Raw genomic sequence first — 6700 nt, 5'->3', positions numbered from 1 at the left:
GAGGTTGCAAAGGATGGATACACTAATTAAGTCTAGAAGAACAAGTAAGAAGAACTGAGTCTACCAAGCTTGACTGAGTGGACAGTAGGTGCCGAACAAAGTTAGTGTAAGCTGAGCAAAAAATCAGTTGGAGCTGAGCAAAGTGAAATATTAGTGTATGCTAAGTGAACTCAGTGGCTAAACAGAAGAGATTGTTATTGGAAAGCAAAGCAAGAAGGCTTAAGAGAATGAATTCTTGAAGGGTGAATAAGTTATTAGAGCTGAAGTGTGCAAAAGCCAAGTAGAATGGAGGACTAAAAAAAAGTTTTGTAATGTGCAAGTGACTTGTAAATTTTTATCAAATCAAGCCTTATTATTACTTTCTAATCATTATACCAGTCTAGGGTAAATCATTTGGATTAAGGATGACTTAGTAGTCATTTGTAAATCCTTTAACCAAGTGACATTTCAAGTGAATGATCTAAAGTCCTCTAACAAGGCTTGCTCCTAATAGGGTGATTAAAATCCTCTAACTAGGTCCCATTTAATAGTGTGTATTGGTCATTCAGAGGGCATCACTTTAGAAGAGTGAGAATTAGTAGCATGTTACTAGTGGTTTTTCCCAAATTGGGTTTCTACATAAAATCCATGTGTCAAATGTGTTATTGAATATGTTATCTTTCATGTTTATATTTCTACAAAGATTTTTTGACCTAGGACATTAACCTACAAGTTCAAGCATTGTATGATCTAATAGATGCATGCATATTAAGTTTTTATGGATATGGGTTCACTAAGCTGTGAAAAGTTTTATTTGTACATCTCGACCTTGGATAACTGATTCAACCCCCCTGTTATTCTAAAGAATTCCAACACCTTTTCCACAAGTCAAAAATGAGACTAAGGCAACTCATAAGAGACAAATGATCAATTATCAAGTACAACATTTTGTTAAAAGTGAAAATAATTAAACCATTAAAAGCTAAACTTGAAATTAGAATTCTACCCTTACAAATAAAAACCATTAACTTTTTAGAGCTCTAATGAAGTTGGGAAATATTGGCATCAATCGCTCTTCTTCATTCCAAGGAGGATTCAACTCTTTTTATACATTCTCCCTAATCATTCTATATGATTAAAAAAAATCATCAAACTATAGTGTTAGTAATAGAAAGTAGAGTTTCAACAACATAATTAACCATTTGGAGAAATGAGCATTGAATCAAATACCGTTATCAAATTTTTACAAGTACAAGGACATGGTAAGAAGGTCCAAGACTATTTTTTTAGTGTAGATTTCATGCAACCATGTTTGATAATTGTTTGTGCTAGTAAGGATGCTCTCCTTCTAAATATCCTTAAAGAAGTAAATATATATGGACCACCATCATATTCATCAAGAAATTTCCATCATATTTGTTGTGTAGATAGCTTTTTAGAGATCCCATAAAGTTATAATATTAGCATGTATCATGTTTCTCCTATCCCAAGAAGGGGTCATTCTTTATATATGTTCTCCACATCATTATATATGTTGCAGAAGAAAACACCAAACTATATTATTAGTAACAAAAAATCGAGCATCAACCACATAAACAACTTTTGGGAAAAAAGAGTAGAATCAAATATCATAAACAACTTGTTACAACTACAAAGAAATGGTATGAAGGTCGAAGATCATGGTTTATTTTTCCTATACAACTATCCTTGCTAGTGAGGATACTCTCCTTAGTTTCAAAATATTCTTAAAGAAGTACATACATTGACCACTATCATATTCATCGAGTAGTTGAATTTCCACTATTTCAAGAGAGGGTGTGCTTTGGAGCAAGCAACTTATTACTACAATTTCCTTTTAGTAAAACTCAAGTACCTCTAAGTTTATTTCCTTGAGGTTGACATGTGGAGATGCAAGACAATTAGGTAAGGATCTATTGCTAGCTCCTACATTGTAGCGCCTTGGAAAAGTAACTTTACCAAGATTTCTTTCTCATATTATATGCCAAGTTTTATTCAATGGCTTCAAAATAAGAATTTCATTTTTTCATATACATTAAAAATACAAATCCCAAAACCCAAACTTAAAACATTTGAGCTTGAGAATGGGATCTCTCTATAAGAAGCCAAATATATACTATGATTGGGGATTTAGAAACCTATGAAGAAGGTGTCATAAAGTAGCATTTATCCACCCTTCCCTTTCAAAGGATTCAAACATGTGGATATTAAGTTCCTTCAAGGACTGGAAATTGCCTAGTATTTGAAGAAATATATCTACTGAGATAATTCATGGTGAGCTTCCTTATCCAAAATCCATGATAAATTACCTTAGAGCATTTAAAGATCAATGGTGGCATAAGAAAGTCCATTGAACCTTGCAACATTTTTTCTCAAATCCTCAATCATGTATCTTGACAACATTTTGAATTTGGGGTAGTTAACAAATAGAGACATTACACTTTCCATACTCAAGTATTCAATAGTGGACGAAAATAATCTAACATTAACTAGCCCATTAGGTCTTGTTGCATGAAGGGTTTGTAGAAGAGGACATAGAGAAATAAAGGATACTAGAGATTTGAATAGAACATCATAAAACATTATAAAGGCCTTTATAAAAGGCCACAAGATGTGAGTTTGGGAAATCCAACAAAATTGATGGGGAAACTATTGAGAATGTACTTGCCTAAATATAGGATTACTAGAATTGAACATGAAAATAAGACAAGAGATGAGATTTTTGCTAAACCACCATTGAGCTCTACTATGAAAATCGCATTGTGATCGAATAGAGTGAGGTGTTTGACGTTACACCAAGATGCATATCTTACCCATTTATGGTCCACATTTTAACATGAGAAGCATTGTCATTGCTTATGATTGAGCTCAATTTTGTCAAGGTGTGAGTCATTGAGATTGCCAAAGTGTAGAAGCAAGATGTTGGAAATAATATTTTTAACCCTCGACATGACAAGTAGACTAAGAGAGGTGCAATTAGGCCCCAAAATATGATTTGAAGAGAAAGTGAGTTCAGGCACACACAAAAATGTATATATAAACATATCTACATATATGTATATGTATACACACACATGTGTGTGTGTATACATATATATATATATATGAAAATATACATACACATAGATAGATAGATGGATAGATATACATACATATATGTGTGTGTGTGTGTGTGTGTGTGTGTGTACACACACACACACACACACACATATGTATTGCAATGCCCTGCCTGGAGATCCTTGGAACACAAGGATAAAACATGTACTGAATAATTTTTTTCTTAAGATAAGTTACTTAACAACAATAAAAGTAACCAAGTGCAATAATGAAACACCAGGACAAGATGATGAGAATAGGGAAAATGGCAAGACTCACATGTTCACCTAAACCAACGGAAGTCTTACAACAACTTCCAAAAATTTCCAAGCTCAAAATCACAACTCACAAACCAAGATCACACGAATCATGAGAATATACCAAGGGGATATTCTCGTTTAATCCCAAGGTAAAAGCTCCTAGCATTCTTAGACATACAAGTCCATATCCACAAATTAAATCATAATCACGATTTGCAAGTAGAGACCAACAATAGTCAAGAAAAAGACAAGGACTCAAAGTTACCAGTAGTCATCTACTAAACACCATGCTGAAAGATAAATGTTGATTCCTAAAATTTGACTAAGTATGAAATCCTAAAGCCTTGAAAATTGGCTAAGTCTAAATTTTTGAAGCCTTGAAATTTCCTAGAATCTATATCTTATCTTGGAGAGGTCTGGAACCTATCTCAAATGAATTTTTGCATATACTAAAATATATCTTAAGTATAAGTTGACTAGAAAATCCCATACAAACATCTGTTGAACTAGAAAATAGTGCAACCTTAAAGGGTACTCAAAACACCAATCAACTCTCAACCAGAAAGTCCAAAGATAAATGTTGTTTGTTAGAGCAGGTTTTTGCAAGAAAACCAAGCAACACTTTATTGTAGCTAGGTGACATTTCTTACCATAGTCAGGTGATACTTTTTTCCAAGGTGATACTTTTCACTATAGCTAGGCAATACTTCTCAGTATGGCCAGGTGATAGTTCTGAGTATGGCCATGCGATACTTCACCAGTATCATATGATATTTTGCACTACTATGATTCCAGTATCCTATGAGCTTTCTCCTTAAGGAATGTGATACTCTTCCAGTATCACCTAATGCTAAACCACTATTTCCCATGACTGAAAAGAAACAACCCAATGAATAATCAAAAGGGAAAAAGAGTAAGAACCTCCACACCAGGGAGTATTGGATCCACTATAATCAAGGCTTGGAAACTCAAATGCAAGATGCACAAAACACCATACAAAAAAGAGTAGAGTACAACTATCTATCTAATCCATAACAGTATAAGAAGGAACTTGTGGAAAGAAACATCACAAAGTGCATACATGGTTCATGAACCAAACATCATATGAAGGAAAACATAATAATAAAGCACTAACACAACTAAAACTCATGTGTGGTTCCTCCCAGCTGTAATAGCATTATGAGACCTCAAAGGCCCTAGACTTCCCCTATGCGTAACATCCCAAACTACCAACTAGATAGTTAGAGCTATCTTATGAGGGCATCACTACTAAAACATAATAACATCATAAGAACAAGGAAATCTAACATGCTGATCCAGTAAAGCAATAGATACTCCAACAAAGTAAATCACATAGCTAATCATATGCTAAACATCATAATATATGAATGTATCATATAAACTAACATCATCTAAAAATGATATCTAAGTATTCCAATGAAAGCATAAATCACAAGGAAGCATACTCTAGAATCTCTAATATACCAAGTGAAACATCAAGCATTGGTCTTAACTGAAAATAGACCATCTCTATACACTAGTACCCAATAGTGGCATTGGTGGCTACACCTTCCAACCATGTGAAACCCATAGGTCCACTCTCGTTATGTTGATGGAGATAATGATCCAACCATAAACACTCATGCTAGATAGTAATGATGAGTGAAACCAAGATCATGAGACAATGCAAGTACTACATGTCTTGGTCAGACACTCAATGGATAACTATGTAGGGGTTGATAACATGGAGTGTCGCTTGGAATCAGATAACCCAAGCTAGTATTGGCAACTCATACTTCCCAACGAAAGGAGAAAATCTAGAATCTTTTTATTATCTTAGTTTTATTACCACCCAATTTTTTATTTAGTTATCACTTGATTAAAACTTCCTCTGCCAACCCTCTGGGCATAATGATCATTAGGTTGCAAGATAGAAACCCTCTCCATAGTGCTACCCTACCCTACCCGTGCTCATCCAACAATGAGTTCCTATAGGCATGCATATTCCCAACCCAACCCCAAACTATCATAACTCCTAAAAATACCATGGAAGATCGAGCCTCACAAGTCAACTGATAGATGCACCTACACGTACTTGTGTTTAGCGTACCGCCGTCACAAAGATCATAACACAAGTATTGGATCAGAAAACAAGAAAAAATAACAGTCAATCAAATACAAGCTTGGGAGGATAGATTCAACATGAATACCAATGAACAATATAGCCATACATCATAAACTCACTTGATCGGCCTCAATTCAGGAGTATAGATTCTACACAAATCCCAATGATGCAACAAAACTCAAACATTATGAACTCACTCAACTAGCCTCAATCTAGGAGTATGGATTCTACATGAATCCTAATGTCCATGAAATAATAGCAAGGGTCCAAAAGAAACCATAACACTAGGTATAAAATCACTCAATTGAACACAATGTTGGGAGTATGGATGTGGCATGCACCCCAATGCAAATATAAAGATGCAACAATGGTCGGATTGACATCCTATAGATAATCTAAATCCATGACCAACACCATGCCAAGAAAACTCGAGGAAATTAGGCAACACACAAATGAAGGCAAAAAACCTCGAAACTCAAAAACTTCAAAATTAAAACACATTTGGTCTTAGGACACAAAAGCCACAAATATTTTAAATTTAAAAAAAAATTGGGTTTGGAGTTCGTATTGCAAAAATGACTAGCATAACGGTGCAAAACCCCAAACCCTCATCCCAAAAAATAGGGAAACATTCATACCTGCCCAACCAAGTAGAGCTAGCATACAAAAATGGAGGGGAACACTAGTTCTTAGCCTCCTAAGAAATGACTACCAAAAATAGAAGTAGAGATAGAGCTAAAACATTAAAACGGGAGAGCCCTACCTCACAGACAAAAGGGCTAAAATGGAAAATATCTAGATAAAATAAATATCCCATGGAAGCTACTGAAAGTCATGGAAAACCAAGGTCTCCCTGAGCTAGATCCAAAAAGACCGATCTCACAATGATCCCACACCCATAGCTTCCGCAACGAACATAAAAGTAATTCCTCATGAAGAGGATTTTGGGTTTTACTCTCAAACTTTCTAATTCAAAAGTGAGAAGTGAGGAATTAAATTCTTTTTGGATACTTATTCACTTCTCAAGTGAATAATCAATTAGGGTAAGAAACCAGGTGACCTAATTAAACCCCGACTCAACCCAAATGAAAATAGGCTATTCCAACTAATTGGATTTCATCTATGGCAAAGCTGCCAAAAATTAAAATTAAATAAAATAAAGCCTGAAATTCCTTTAAACCAAAATCACAAAATTTCTTAAATATGAATAGTTGAATCACTA

At 34.6% G+C, this 6700-nt stretch overlaps 1 pseudogene; it reads right to left on the bottom strand.

Annotated features, from left to right (window-relative positions):
• Positions 1 to 2149: 2149 nt before the first annotated feature.
• On the bottom strand, positions 2150 to 3041 carry LOC149530958 (uncharacterized; annotated as a pseudogene).
• Positions 3042 to 6700: the final 3659 nt, after the last annotated feature.

This window comes from Cupressus sempervirens, chromosome 11 (genome assembly GCF_028749045.1).
Source record: "Cupressus sempervirens isolate cs-2001-9-10 chromosome 11, ASM2874904v1, whole genome shotgun sequence".
Taxonomy (NCBI): Eukaryota; Viridiplantae; Streptophyta; class Pinopsida; order Cupressales; family Cupressaceae; genus Cupressus; species Cupressus sempervirens.
The sequence above is the reverse complement of the archived record's forward strand: the minus strand, read 5'-3'. Positions and strand labels throughout refer to the sequence as shown.